Below are 16,206 nucleotides of genomic sequence, written 5' to 3' on the forward strand. Positions count from 1 at the left end.
GCTCATCTTTAGGGGGAAAAAGTGAATGACGGTTTCTTTTTCAAGCTGGGATTACTTTTTGCTATTCATAATGAAATGATATATCTTACACACATTATATTTTAAGGTTTTGATCTGAAAAATTCAACACATATATGGTTTATCTAGGTAGGATCATCTTTCTAAAATTAATCTACTATCAGATAAATTCTACTCCTGTTTTTGTAGGATGTGTTTGTCATTTGGAAAAAAAAAGAATTTCAAAGAGATGGAATACAATCCATATGTTTTAAGTTAAACCTGAAGAAACCCTGAGATATTTGGCAAAGACTAAATTAATAGTTTTAAGTTGTCAGTTTTTCACTGAGGAACTCATTTGTGGGTTTGAAATTTCCTGATCTTTCATAAGTGCAAGCACAAATGAAGTAAACCCACCCTTCCCAGTAAAATAAAAAGAGATTAAAATTATTCATGGGTCAAAGAATATTAGCATAAATGTAGTGAGAGATTCTTTAGTAAAATCCAGAGTTACAGATTATTCAGTATCTCTCACTGCATAACTTTCAGAGAGCTAAACTTCACAGAGCTAAGTTAGTGTTCATTTTGGCCATTTTATTAAGTGCCCAGGTCCTTGGATAATAACGCCTATCAAAGTGATCCTTTGTTTAAGATCTATGAATTAAGATTTGTTTTTAAAAAGACTTAGAACTCATATACTGTAAAATTCACCCATTTAAAGAATGCAACTAAGTGGTTTTTAGGTTGTGCACCCATTACTACTAATTCTAGAAACCTCTCATCACCCCAAGAAGAAACCCTGCACCCATGAACACTATACATCCTTCTTTTTCTCTCCATGCATTCCTAGGCAACCACTGATTTACCTTCTGACTCTAGTAGATTTACCTGCTCTGGGCGTTAAATCCAAACAGAATTACATGATGTCTGTGTCTGACTTCTTTTACTCAACGTAATGTTTTCAAGGTTCATCTATGTTGTAGCCTATGTTAGGACTTGGTTCCTTTTCCTGGCTGAATAATATTTCATTGTTACAATGTGGTTTTAATGTCTGATGAAAGTCACATCATTATTAAAAACTTGATAAAATACAATGTTTAAATAATGGTACTTTAGTTGTATTATTAATACGATAGGAAGCATTTATTACACTTGGCCAGATTCAGGTCTTTTTGAACTTAGTAGAAATGTTAGCAGTGATATTTTTTACTGTTCCTGAATCAAAAATCCTTTGGGTAGGTCTTAAGCAGGCATTCCCAGAGCCAGAAGGAGGGATTTTTTTAACCATAAGTATTTTCTGAACAGCTTGCTACCTTCCCCACAATAAAAGTTGAATTTGAAGCAAAAAAGGTAGGTGTGAGAGAAAGAACATGGAAAAATTATTTGATATATTGCATCCAGATGAGATTCCATGATCCAATTATATAATGTTATATATTCTGTATATATAATGTTTTGACATCAACATTTTATATTCTTTCTCTTGAGTAATAACTCATACCATGGCAATGTGGAAAATAAAATATATCTTTGTTTTAAAAAAGGATTCATAAATAATAAGTTATCTTTACCACTGAAAGTATTTAGTTACAACATATATTACAACTGATCAGATTTTTCAAACTTGAGTTTACAAATATATAACTTGCCTGTGTCTGCAAATACTGTTTGGTGCTGAGTGATATTGTAGACAGAACTGTGCTGGAGGGTATCTAGATTAGGATGTGAACACATAATTTTCTCTGGTCCAAAGTCTAGGTCTTTCTATTTTTATTCAAAATAGTATTTGCAACAGTTCTACAAAGGTCAAAACAAAAATGAAATGCGAAATGCTAAGACTGTATTCCATTTTTCACATTTACAAATGAATTTACTGTATATGGAGGAGCCTCTCCTATAAGGTATAGATAGAGACAGAAAGACATACAGACTTAAAGCACACACATACACATCATACATCACACGCACACACACAGATCACACACATAGAGATCGGACATCACCCACATAGCCCACACATACACAGATCACACACATAGCACACATCGTGTACACACACACACACAGATCACACACACAGATCACACACATAGAGATCGGACATCACACACACCCCCCCTAAATACACAGATCACACACATAGCACACATCGTGTACACACACATCACACACACACATAGATCACACACACAGATCACACACATAGAGATTGGACATCACACACACACCCCACACATATACAGATCACACACATAGCACACATCGTGCACACACACATCAAACATCTTGCACACACACATCACACACACACAACATACACATAGATCACACACACATTACACACCCTACACACACATACCACACAAACACACACGCACCACACACATACTCATCACACATCTCACATGCATACCACACACACATGTCACACACACATCACACACATATACATGCCACACACAAAGCACACACACCACACACATAGATCACACACATCACACACACACACACACACCACACATATACCACACACACACCACATATCACACACACCTCACATGTGCACATACAGAAGTTTGTACTCGTGTTTTCCCCTTCTTCCCAGGCCAGAGTCCACATTACTTAGACCCTTTGGATGGAACCTATGTTGGTGTCCTGGGCTGCCTTGCTCAGTGGTGAAAGTAGAGACCAGTCAGATCTGGCCTCTTGACGTATCTCTTACTGGCCATTTCCTGCAGCACAGTCTTGGAGAGTCAGACCTGCCTTTCCAAACCTCACAGCTGAATATGTGGACTTCCAGACACAGTATATTCCTCGGGATCATTCTATTCATGCGCAGTGCTTTCTGCTGTTACTCTTCACAGAGATGTGTCTTGAACATGTCCAGATCTATCATACTATCCTTCTTTCCTTTTTGACGTCTCATATAAAAGTTCTATAATTAGCCTCCAACTAATAAAAATAAATGGAAAAGAAAAAAAAAAAGTTCTATTCTCTTCCACCCACGTCAATATAATAGAAATCTAACAGTAAACTTTATTCCTAACAAGTTAATTTCTACTTTGAAGCTTATTTCCACAAAGGTGGATGTTCCAATGTGAAGTTCCGGCATTTTTAAGAAAGTCACCACAGAGACAGGAGATGCAAAAAGAATGAGTTAGAGAAGGGATGTGAGCCCCATGGGCATCTTGAGAGTGAGTCTACAAAGAGAAATCACCAGTGTCTCCTAAAAACCAGCGATGCTGCAAAGCATCGGCGCACCAGGTCTACAGAGTTTTTTTGTTCAGCTTCATGTGCAGTGTTTAAAAATCATACATTCTTGAAAAGGGATAAAAGAGGAGAGCAAACAAACTTCAGAGCTTTGCAAACTAGTTTAGTCCAAGGTTGACACAGACCAGGTTTTCAGCCTGGAGCATTTTTTAATGATCAAGTTATATAAACTCTTGAAAAACCCTGTCCCCGTGGTAATGGAAACACTGACTTTTCATTTGGGGCTGACTTCACCTTATTCGTGTTATTGTTTCTCTAGCATTTGCAGTTTCGATTACACCATCTGAGCTGTAAACACAAACTCCGCTGTTTTGATATCCCACATTTGACGTTCCGCCTTCTTTTGGCATCCGTAGATGTAAAGTAGCAAAACTTCAAATGAAAAGGCAGAGAGTGCCTGTGCCGTCTGAATGCATCCTCTGTGTGCCAGAGTTTGTCAAATTAAAATGAAGGAACCCAGACATGTCCGGGTTCCCCATCTCACTCAAGTGGTCTTCAGACTCCAAACCACTGAGTGCTCATTTATACGTGTTTAATTTGGTGTTCTAACAACTCCTCTCCCTGTCTAACACTCATATGCCCTCAACCTCGTTATGGCAAAAGCTTCCAGGATCCCTCAGGAATCTGAGCCGTGAGTCTGGTGACAACGGTAGCCTTTATAAATATCCAGCCATTGGAAGTTCTCTCCCCCAAGAGCCCTGTGAACAGCCACTGGCAGCAGTAAAGGTTGTTTCAGACCAGCCCAGTTAGTGCTTGGCGGCTGGCGGGTTTGTTAAAGATGCCATTGTGCAGAAGGGGGACCTGCTGCCCCGCCCCTCCCCCTTCACTTCCAGGTAAGTGAGGAAATCGTGGGGAGGGGGGGCGGCGAGCGGCACCTCTGTAAATTCTCCTCAGACACATGTTGTGCAGCTTACTAAAATATTTTCATTCCATCAAAACTGGACTGTTTCAGTCATGTCCTGCCAGAGACTGTAGAAGCAGCCTGTCTGCCTCGGTGATGGACCTGCGGGGGTTGGGAAGCAGGGGTGGGGGGGAGATGCAGGTCCCGTCTGGATGATGCAGGGGCTGTGCTGGAGCAGGCTGTTGATTGAAAGAAACGTTTGCTGTCCGGGCTGTGAAGGGAAGCTTTGCGGTGATGACAGCTACTCTGAATAGAGCCCCTCCTGTCATTGTATCCCTCTTCTAATTAATGCCTCCTTTCTCCTTGCTACAAATGGGCTGCAGTATCCTTTGCACAGGGCACTCCATGCACATGGTCCCATTCAATTTAGAGCCGACCTGACCATGCAGGCTGGGCCTCAGCAGGTGAGTGGCCGCCCTCTTCCGGGCTGGATCCATCTGGAGATGGGGACCCAGCTTGTTCCTGCACAGAGGCCAGTCTGATGGCCGAGTCTCGCCTCTGCAGAGCAGGGCCTCCCGTGATCTCTCTTCTCTGGGAACTTGTAGCACCCAGTCTGGACGTGCAGCTGAGGTGGGGTGAGGAGGGGTGGAGATGGGGCGGAGGGTGGCTTTGAGGATGGAGATGGAGAGCCCAACTGAGAGGGCGAGTGAATGGCTGGAGCCACTGCCGTGCGAGCCAGGATCTTTTCTGATCTCTCTGCTCCTTGTTGTGGAACCCCCTTGTTTATCACCAGTTTGGGATTATTTTCTCCACTGTACTTTCTGCATGTGTGCAAGCTTGGTCACTCAGTCATGTCCGACTCTTTGCAACCCCATGGAATGTAGCCCGCCAGGCTCCTCTATCCATGGGATTCTCCAGGCAAGAATACTGGAGTGGGTGCCATTCCCTTCTCCAGGGGATCTTGCCAACCCAGGGATTGAACCCGGGTCTCCCACACTGGCAGGCGGATTCTTTACCATCTGAGCCACCAGGGAAGCCCATTGTACTTCCTAAGACTCTGGATTAGTGCAAGTTCAAAGGGTTTAAGTAAGAGCTTCTGGTGTTCAGTCCATGATTTTCTCTTCTTTGGAGATTTGTCCTCATAATGAATTGCATATTTTTTTGCTTCTTTCAGTTGCTGGGTTCATTGTTAAATCTGTTTTACCCTGAGGGTCAGTCCCCTCAGATCAGCTGCTTTCTTCTCCTATGGAGGGAGGAGCACCTAGGGTTCCAACTTTTCTCATCCTAAGAGCTTGGAAGCCACTGACCAAGAAGTTATTCTAGGCTTCAGAGGTACTTTCTCCTATTGCCCTTCAATCCTCAAAGCACGAGGGTCCCAATGTTGTGACCCAGCATCTGAAACCTCAGCAGATGATGGAAACACCCAGGGCCAGTCATGGGTCTGGGAGGTGGGCATCCCATCCTGATGACATGGGATGAGCATGGAGTGAGTGAGTAGCATCCCCTGGGTGCCCTGTTTCCTGGAACTCACACTGACTTGTCTGTGGAACCTCCATCCCCACTTGGTGCATCCTAAGTCTTGCTGGTCAGAGACAGGGCCTGAGGTTTACTGAGTCACCTGGCGGGTCCATCCTCCTAAAATTAAGTCCATTTCTTCCCATTTCTTTATCTTCCTCTTTATGTCTTCACTGGACATGGTACTGTGGAAGCAAGAGCTGATGCTTATGAAACGAGAGACAAAATACTCTAAAGGACACTGGCCTCCCTTGCTCTGAGAGCCGTTTTCTGGCCCCTTTCTGCTGTCTGCATCCTTGTGAGTCCTGACCGGGGGGCTCTGGAGGGCGGCATCTGGCAGCATCAGCTTCCTCTTGGCCCTGTCATGCTCCTCTCCTCTGCCAGCTCCTGAAAGCAGGATCTGCCCCAAGATACAACAATGAAAGCAAAAACCTGGACAGGTTGTCAGTTTTCTTCTGGCCCTCTGTGCCGTGGTGAGGACCACTCTCTGATTTTCTCTTAAGGGAAGTAGTTTAAAAGCTTCTGGATTGTATGCACACCTTCTGCTCGCATATATTATAAGAGAAATTAGCTTTAAGGGATATTTCCCGCAGCCCCCGGTAATGGAGGCAGATTGCTTTTCAGCTCACTGCACATGGACGAATGTGACCACTGAGAGGAGTCTGATGTGCAGCAGCAGGGCAAAGGCCCCTCAGTCTGGGCCTGACCTGTGATCAGTAGACCTTGGTGGACAGCATGCTGAAAGAGAACTCTGGTGATCTGCTACAGATGAGTCCATGCTCCTAGAATGATGGACACAATTAGTTTTTACTGGCCAGAGCTAGACCCAGGCAGGTGGGGTGAATAGGGGTGGGTAACGCTGTGGGGATGAGACCCCATCAGGGTGAAAGTCTCACAGGCCAGGGCTGCTTGGTGTCCTGGTTCACTTGCAGTGATGGCTGTTGAGCACTGTCTGCTTTTATCATTTATCAGCATTTCTTCCAGGACAGTATCTCATTTTACTGGAGAAACATTTTTCATGAGAATTTTTATACTCTCTACTATATATGTGTGAACTTAGGACCTCGGGGGACTGTGGGAAAGTCGTTCGTCTTTGTGCCTGAGTTTCCTGGACTGTAAAATGAAGGTGATGTGGTCACCATCTCACTGGGTGGCCGTGAGGTTCACAAACACGGGCCGTGCACTGAGTATAATGCCTGCCCCATAGCAAGTGGTCAGGGACTGTCAGCTATTATTACTGCTATTGTTAAAGTTGCTGTCATTATTAGAGGGGCAGAAATAACCCAGAACCAAATTGTACACAAATTATACACAGTCCCGTGGGTGAAGCTTGGCAGACAGGTGACAGAGATAAAATCGGACGACTTTGTTGTTTGGGGACCACTTTTGCATGGGTGGGTTCTCATCTTCTGGGCCTGTGAGTGCAGCTCCAGGGTGGGGACATCCTCTCCCTGCCCAGCCCGACTCCCTGCCCCGGATGCACACTGTCCATCCTACTCTGTAGTGGTTACCATCTCCCTTCTTTTCAGTTCATGAGGAACTAGGAGAAAGACATGTCCACTTGAAGGCTTTTATTTCTTTCTAAAAATGATCCATCAAATAAAGTCACCTGGTGCAAAAGGAAACTCAGGTTTCCACTTGGATTTGGGGACATTGGGAGTATAAACATGGAAGACAGAGCTGGCCTTAGAAGCAGCGAGGAGGGGAGAGGAGGCGGGATAGGTGGGTGGGTAGGCCTGATGGATACCTGGGCAGGTGGGGAGAGAGGTCCACAGTGAATGATGCCCCGGCCAGTCTCCTCAGGCCCCTCTGCTCCCACCCACACCCTCCGAGCTGGCTGCAAGATCCGGGAAATTCAAGATGACTTGGGATCGATTGTGTTTGCTTAAATAATAATTTCCCTACCCTCAATTTCATGATGCAGCATTTCTAGTGTAAATTATTTACCATAAAAGCTCTAAAGCTAGTCTGTGTGGTATGGGAGTAAACTCAACCTCAGAATTATAGATGGGCAACATAAAGCTGTAACTGTGTGTTTCCAAACGCCTGGTGTGATGGAAGGGTAGTTCAAGGGCATCAGGGAGTATAGCTGGGCCAAGAACAGTCATGACATTCTAGGAAGTAGTAATTGTAAGACAGTTTAGTTATTCTTTAGACTCATTGAACAGATGTGTATTGTCGGACCTAGGCATGTGGACTCATAAATAAAAAACATTTTTCCTATAAACAGAATTTTGGATTCAGAAAATTCCTCTTGATTTCATGTATTGAAAATATATTTGAGGGACATAGAAGACTGGCGAAGAAGTTGCTAGTATAATTTATCTCTTATGTTAATGTTTAGAGACATTTAAACATTTCCTAAGATCCCTATTGTAGGATATGAGTATATAGTGAATAAAATACTAAAGATATTACTATTACTGTTCGTTGTCGTTCAGTCCCTTAGTTATGTCCAATTCTTTGTGACTCCATGGACTGCAGCATGCCAGGCTCCCTTCACTATCTCCCAGAGTTTGCTCAAACTCATGTCCATTGAGTCAGTGATGCCATCCAACCATCTCATCCTCTGTTGCCCCCTTCTCCTCCTGCCCTCAATCTTTCCCAGCATCAGGGTCTTTTCCAATGAGTTGGCTCTTCACATCAGGTGGCCAAAGTATTGGAGCTGATTATTACTATAAAATGTTACATTGTAGATGGAAGTTTTACATATTACATGTTGATAATTATGGTTTCAAATGCTTTTCTTTCATTACCTTGCATTGTTATTTAGTTTATCATCTCTAATTTTTAAATGGGTGATCATTCTCAAAGACCCCAAAAGCATTTTAAGAAGCAGTGCAGGGGAAGATGGGTGGACTGCTGGTTTGCCAGGGTGCTTATGTGGTGGTTTCTTCCTCTTCCCCACTAGCCAATGGGTGATAATCAAATTAAAGGACTTAGGACATGTAAACCACCATGATCAGAAGTGAGTGCACATATTTCCTTCTTTTTAGTTTTGCAGAATTTGGAGGATATTTTCATTGCAATCTCATGTTTATTTTTTATTTACTCCTCAAAAAATATTATTGTTGTTATTTAGTTTCTAAGTCATGTCTGATTCTTTTTGACCCCATGGACTGTAGCCTTCTGGGCTCCTCTGTCCATGGAATTTTCTAGGCAAGAATAATGAAGTGGGTTGATATTTCCTTTTCCAGTTTATCTTCCCAACCCAGGGATCAAACCTGCATCTCCTGCATTGGCAAGTGGATTCTTTACTGTCTGAGCTGTATTTATTTTCTTAATTGAGAAATCCGAATGAATGTCATATTTACCATCTGAGCCACCAGGGAAACCCAGAATGTCATATTTAAATTGTAACAATGATATCTTGCATTGTTAACTTTGAAAATATTTCTCCACAAAGTAGCCTCTACAACAACTGCAAAGAAAATTAATCTTAAATAATTCAGATAATTTATAATCCCACAGTCTTGTCATATATTAATTTATGTGGTAATTTTTTATTAAATGCCTACTATGTACATTCATGGTAGCCTATGGACATCACAGTCATGCCTTCACAGACCTTACAGTCTACTGGTGTGAGGTGGGAGCCGACAGATGAATGACCACCACCAGCAGAGTTGGATATAGCGCTGATATTGAGGATGTAGAAAGATCAGTGGAAATATACTTAATAGGTACCTAGTCTGGCCTGGGATGGGAGACTTCCTGGAGGAAGTGATGTGGAAGTAGATACCTGAAGATGTAGCTATTTCTCGTGACAACCATGAAAGTGCCCTTCTATCATGAAATGCATCCACCTCTATCATCTCATGAACTCTGAAGATTAGAATTGGCTCTGGGGATACACACATACTCAAGAGCATTCCTCCTTTAAAAAGGAGAAGGAAGCGGCAGAGGATGAGGATGACTCAACACACAGGAATTTGAGCAAGGTCTGGGAGATAGTGAAGGACAGGGAAGCCTGGCTTGCTGCAGTCCATGGGGTCACAAAGAGCCGGACACGATTTAGTGACTCAACAACAACAAGTCCCTGGAAAGAATCCATTTACTATGAGATTCCTAATAGCCCTTAAGACAGTAATTTTGACTCTATGAAGTAAAAGACACATTTCTGTGTCTCTGCTGAGAGTCTACTGAAGAATTTCAACAAATACATATCAAATTTAATGCAAGGTCTTGCCTTGGTGCATAACATCCAGAAAACGTTAAAGGTGGTTTTCCTCATTAACTGATTATACTAGAGAACAATAAGGAAGACATTCAAGTTTTTTCAGCATTTATCTTCTGTTTCCTCAAAATAGATGGCAGTCCTTCTTGACATTGTCACAATTCGTGGAAGAAGGCTGGATAAAAACACCTATGAATTAAGTGTGATCTGGCTTCCAAAATGTATGGTATTTTAACTTCCTTTAGCAGAAGTTATTTATCAATTTGTGGCTTGGTATTGAGATATACACTTAGTTTATGTCTTACTCTGAAATGAAGGTGGTTGAACATGTCAATATGTGGCAGTTCAGGCAGTTTAGCATCTGCATTTTGAAGTCCTCCAAAACGTACATTTTCTACTTGTATTTTGGTTTTTCAGACTCTAGAGTCTTCTCCAAAAACCACCTTAATTTTCACGATGAAAAGAAACAAAAACAGACACACTCTTGATCCATAAAAACCTAATTAAGCAAAATCAGTCATAAAGTTAGACAGTTTTTTGTTTTTTTGTTTTGTCCATCCAGATGAGCTGGTTGGACATCTCATGGGGAATGGGGGAGAGAATTGCTAAGCACAGGTGTTAACGAGAAGTTGACAAAGTGAGGGAGTTTTCAGAATCAATTTGAAGACTTCATTCTTTAGATCTGGGTGGATGTGTCACATACATGGCACCTTAGCCGTACCTTCCCTGGATTATCTCCATGTGATCTTCCAACATGTTGGTAATGAACTTGGGCATGTGACACTTCCCTCTTTCCAAACAATTAAGTCATCCAAAATGTAAGTTATTATTTAAGAGCTGGCCTTCGGATAATTGAAAGCTTAGAATCCAGATAGGCTGTGAAGTCTCTGACAACATCTCTATAAGATCATTTACCCTTTCCATCGACTTGGATGCAGGTGAGCACACCATCTCACCATGAAGACTTTGAAAGCAAAACAAACCAAAACACATGTTGTATTTAAAACAGCCAAGCCACTAGTTTATACTTTAAATTTTGAATCAATAGGCTAGTGAAATGCAGTAACAGGCATTTCACCTTTAAGGGTGAATAATCAATGTATCTTTTTTTGGTCAACAAAATACATTCAATGCTTTCTTTCTGTGCTTCAATTATAGATAGACATTCTTGTCAACAGTAACTGGCGTTTATTTTACTCTTGGAAATATTATTTATTCTTGGCTTTGAGTCAAAGCAGTAAACAGTCTCCTTAATGATGTAATTTTTAAATTTATGATGTTTTAGTAACTATACCAGTAAACTTTATACTCGATAATATACAATCCTCATAGAGTTGGTATTTTTATTTATATTTTAAAGTCAGAGGGACCAAATTTATTTCCTAGAATATGTCTACATTTTTATGGCTATAGTGCTTATTCATTTGTTAGAATTTTTTCTTATTGAAGTATAGTTGATTTACAATGTTGCTTAAAACTTAGTTTAAATTATAGGCTGCCTGAAGTCCCTGAATGTGCTTCTGGGAAAAGTAGGCTTTTTGTTTCTAGTAGAGTAAAACTAAGGGGTATTATTGTGAAGATGTTGGGATTGGTCTGGAATCATGGAACTGGATCATGATAAGACTTCTCCATTGAAAACTTAGCGCAGGCACCAGGTCATGCAAGACCTCATACATGAATTCCATGAAATCATTATGGACACTTTATTTCAATCAACAGAGAGAGGAGTAGCCCCTCCCCCACCTCCAAGGATGTCAAGAGTCTTAAAAGTACAGCTCAAGTCCACCCATCCATCCAACAAACAGTTATCAGTTGTCTGTGTGTCCTAAGCACTGTTCCAGCTGCTGGGGCTGCAGCAGCTTAAAAGCAAAAACAACTGAAATCGTAACCCTTACGGAGTTCATATTCTGTAATGTGGGAGATGTATAAAATAAGTAAGCTTTATAATATTCCAGCTGTAATAATCCTCTGAAGAAAATTAAGCCAGGAAAGTAGAAATGAAATATCAAGGTCAGCAGGATGATGTTTCAGGCAGGGAGGCCACGGAGAAGCAAAGTGGACACGTGGAGAAACGCAGCCGCCACCTCCCCCTGCTCAGCGTCTCTGCTTCAGGAGGCCTTTGCTTCCTGCACACACACTCTGGATAGTTGTTCATGAGCTGAAACATTGTAGATTGAAGAATTATTCCAACCAGTCTATCACATCTTCCTGTGATAAGCAAGGGGTGCCCTACCTTCCTGATGTTATTGAGCATGTGTCCCACAGCCCTGCTCACTCTGTGACCCCTGTGGCCCCTCAGAGCACGCGGCATCCTCCTTCCTAGGGTCAGGAGTGTTTGTGACCGAGAAACTCTGCCAGTCCAGTCTACTTAGTGTTGTGTGTTGTGCATTCAACCATCTCATTCTCTCGAGGCAAGGGATCCTGGTCTCATCAACAGATGAATAGGAGGTGCTCAGAATACTGTAAACCACTGTAATCGAGCCGCTTTGCTGCTGGTGAGAAGACAGACGTACACATTAGTGAGAGAGCAGGAGGGTACAGAAATAGATCTGCACATACATGGTCAATTTTCAGCAGAGCTGCAAAAGCAGTTTTGTGGATAAAACACAATTGTTACTGGAAAAATGTGGGTTCCATATTTAAACCCATTCCACTTTAAAATTCATATGAAAAATAAGGGCTTTAATCTTTACCTTGTACCCTATATAAAAATTAACTCAAAGTGGATCATTGAAGTTAAAATGTAAAACCATAAAACTCTTTTCAAAAAATAGGATCTTTGAGGCCTTGGGTTGGGCAAAAGAAATGATTTCTGAAATATGACACCAAAAGAATGATTCAAAAGGGGAAAAAAATGGATAAACTGAACTTATATCAAAATTAAGAACTTCTTCTCAAAATCCAATAAGATATTAAAAAGTGAAGCCACAAATTGAAAGACAATATTTGCAAATCACATATATGGTAAAGGATTTCCATCCAGAATATATGAAGAACTCTCAAAACTCAATACCAAGAAAACATACATCTCAACTTTAAAGATGGGCAGAAATTTTGAGCAGGCACTGCACCAAAGAAGATAATCAGATGACAGATAAATGCATGAAAATCACTTAACATCATTAGTTACTAGGAAAATGAACATTAAAAACATGAAGTTACTGCTCCATATCTCTTAGTATAGGAGAACAGAAGGAAGGAAGGACCCCAACTTCTGGTGAAGATGCAGAGCCCCTGGAATTCAAACGTATTGCTGCTAGGAATGCAGAGTCATGCAGCCACTTTGAAAACCAGTTGCTGGTATATCTGATGGTCAGCCACATACAACTTGTTCCACCCAGAACTCCTACTTTTGTAAATTTACTGAAGTGAAATGAAAATGTATATTCACACAAAAATCTCTAAGCAAATGTTCTCAGTACCTTTATTTGTAATTGCCCCAAGCTTCGGAAAAACCCAGATGTCTTTCAGCTGGTAAATGGATCAGCAAACTGCAGATCCTGGATGGAGTATTAATCAGCAGTGAAAAGTACACAGTGCTGGTCCACACACAACTGATTCTCCAGTGAAAGATGCTGAGTGACAGAAGCCAGTCTTAGATTCTCTAGCCCATATGGTGACATGAATGATGTTCTAGAAAAGGTCAAACTCCAAGAAAATAGATTGGCAGTCACCAGTGACTGGGAGACTTTGGGGCTGATGGAGCTACTCTGTATCTTGACAGATGTGGTAGTTACAAGACTGAATGCATTTGTCAGAACTTGAAGAATTATACAAAAATGAATGAGTTTTAAGTTATGTAAGTTATACCTTAATAAGATTTTTTTTTTTCCTGGAGGAGGAAATGGCAACTCACTCCAGTATTCTTGCCTGGGAAATCCCATGGACAGAGGAGCCTGGCAGGTTACAGCCTGTGGGGTCACAAAAGAGTCGGACATGACTTAGCGACTGAATAACAGTAGCAAAGAATGTTTTTTTAAAAGTCACTGACCATCGTGGGAACAAATCAGAGTTTCCCCTTGTTATTTGCTTTGGGGCTTCTGTGAAGAGTGGTGGCATCAGAGTAGTAAACTCTGGTCCCACTGCAGATCCTAAAGGTCGTGATTTCTTATCTCAATTGCTGTTGTGAAGACCAGATCAGAGAGGATGGTTTTGAAAGCGCTTCCTAGCTTATTGATGTTTCATTCATTTATTCAACAAGTCTTGGTTGATCATACGGGGCTTCTGTGTTCTGGGCGTATGTCAGCCCCAGGGAACCACAGATAAGACTGCTGTAGCATCCCCTGCTCTGGGGAGCTCCTCCTCTAAGGTGAGGGGTAGGCACACAAACACATTCCTGCAGTAACATGTGTCTGATGAATAAAGTCATCCCCCCAAGGCCTGAGGAACCCCAGCAGCTGCCGGGCATGGAAAGTGACCCAGGCATTGTTAGGTCTTGGATATCACTTAGACGAGTTCTAAATTTAGCAGAAGCAGGAGCCTCTGAGGGTTTGTTTGTTTGTTTGTTTGTTTTAACGGCAGAAATAGGAATGAATGATGCTTTAAAGACTTTTTTTTTTGATGTGGACTATTTTAAAAGTCTTTATTGAATTTGTTGCAATATTGTTTCTGTTTTATGTTTGGTTTTTTGGCCAGAGGCATGTGGGATCTTAGCTCCTCAACCAGGGATTGAACTCACACCCCCTCCACTGGAAGGTGACATCTTAACCTCTGGACCTCCAGGGAGGTTCCTGAGTGATGCTTTAGAAAGATCATCCTGGCCACAGTGCACACCTTTGTGTGGGGTGTGTATGTGAGTGATGGCAGGTGGGGCGATGAAAGAGGAAGGGCCAGTGACAAGAACCTGAACTAAGGAGACTGCAGAGGAATTTTAGAAGAGATGCTTCGAGAAAGACAATGCTGTCTACTTCAGCATGGTGGAAGGAGAAAGAGACTGACTGGGTGGGTGGAGGTACTGTTTCACCAGTGTAAGGACCACGTGAGGAAGGTCAGATTTGACTTGGGGAGAGAGGGAGGGTGGGTGTCAGTTTGGTGTTTGAAATCCAGATCCATGCATCTGTGTAGCTATAAGAGGAAATGTCGGGTAGGTTATTGTGTAAATGGATCTATAGTTCAGGAAGGACATTCTCTTGGCAACACAGATGAGGGTGTTATCAGGGTACTGGTCATAGGTAAAGACGCATTTCCAGTAACTCACATGACCTGCTCCTTAGTTGAAAAAAAATAGTTGGAAGATGTAACAGTGTTGGGTTGGCGAGTGATTTTCCCACCTGTGTGGCTTCCACCCTGTTCTGAGGTCTGTGATGGTGTTCTGTTTGAGTCCTGGGAAGAAAAGCACCTTTTCGCCTGCTGTGTTGCACAAGTTGGCCCTGTTAGTGGTTTGGAGTCGGCAGCTTTTCTGCCGCTCTGGCTGATGTCGCGAGCACGCTCAGCCCTGTTCTGAGACCTCCCCTTCGGGTGGAGCAGGAAGGCGGAGGGCAGGTCCCTGCTGGGCCCCCGGCTGGATGGCTCCCTGTCCTCCTGGAGCCATCCTGCCCTACAATTGTGGACGAAGGGGTGGGAGTGAGGTTCTGGAGAATTCTCGGCTGACCTCTAGGGAGAGTGCTAGAGGATGGACACCTCTAGCTCCAGAAAGTTCTTGTCCAGCCTCTCTTTTTAAAAAACATGATTTCCAGCATATTCATGTTGGTATTGATGGCATTTTCTTGGTTTTTCTTGTTCCTGGAGGCTTGCTGATGTGAAGGGCAAAGCTACATGGACTCTCACCTATATCCTGCATTAGTATTGATTCAGGCGGCTACAAAGTGGGAGGAAATGAGAAAAAAAGTTTCTTATTTCTCAGTCATTAGCCAGTGTGGGGTGGGGTGGGAATTAAAACTTGGGTTGCTGCTTCCTGGGAAATTTTATCTCAGAATAGATCTAACTACCATTTCTGTCAACCAATAAATGATGATCTCTGGGTTAACACTCAGAGTTCCGTTACTCAGCCTTTAAGCTTCCTTAAAGGATGCTTGACCTTGTGTTGAGATGGAGATAGTCTGTTTTCTGGAGCAGGTATAGGTGCTGGAATATAATCAACATGATTCTAAGAAGCTGGTTTTTACAAACAGGCTGTAACACCCTCAGGTCCCATCACTGAGGGAGCTAAACATTTGCATGTATCTACGCAAGTCACACCACTTTGTGTATTTGCATGCTTTGTAGTTCTGTAACACACATGTGAACACATGCTTGTGCACACACATACACGTTATAAAAGAAGATATAGAGTCAGATTCTCCATAAGTGAAAGTTGTCAGAGAGGATCACATCTTGTGAATTATTACTGGGAAATGACATGAGAGTTTGGATAAAGAATTGACCAGTCTCTTATAGCTGATTCGGGTTATTTCCCTCTTTGAGAGAT

General features: G+C 42.3%; 1 protein-coding gene across 1 annotated transcript in view; it reads left to right on the top strand.

The window, feature by feature from the left end:
• The window catches only part of LOC110140923 (piezo-type mechanosensitive ion channel component 2), a 225,108-nt gene that overhangs the window by 85,074 nt on the left and 123,828 nt on the right, over positions 1-16,206 (top strand).

Source organism: Odocoileus virginianus, unplaced genomic scaffold (assembly GCF_023699985.2).
Source record: "Odocoileus virginianus isolate 20LAN1187 ecotype Illinois unplaced genomic scaffold, Ovbor_1.2 Unplaced_Contig_27, whole genome shotgun sequence".
Classification (NCBI taxonomy): domain Eukaryota; kingdom Metazoa; phylum Chordata; class Mammalia; order Artiodactyla; family Cervidae; genus Odocoileus; species Odocoileus virginianus.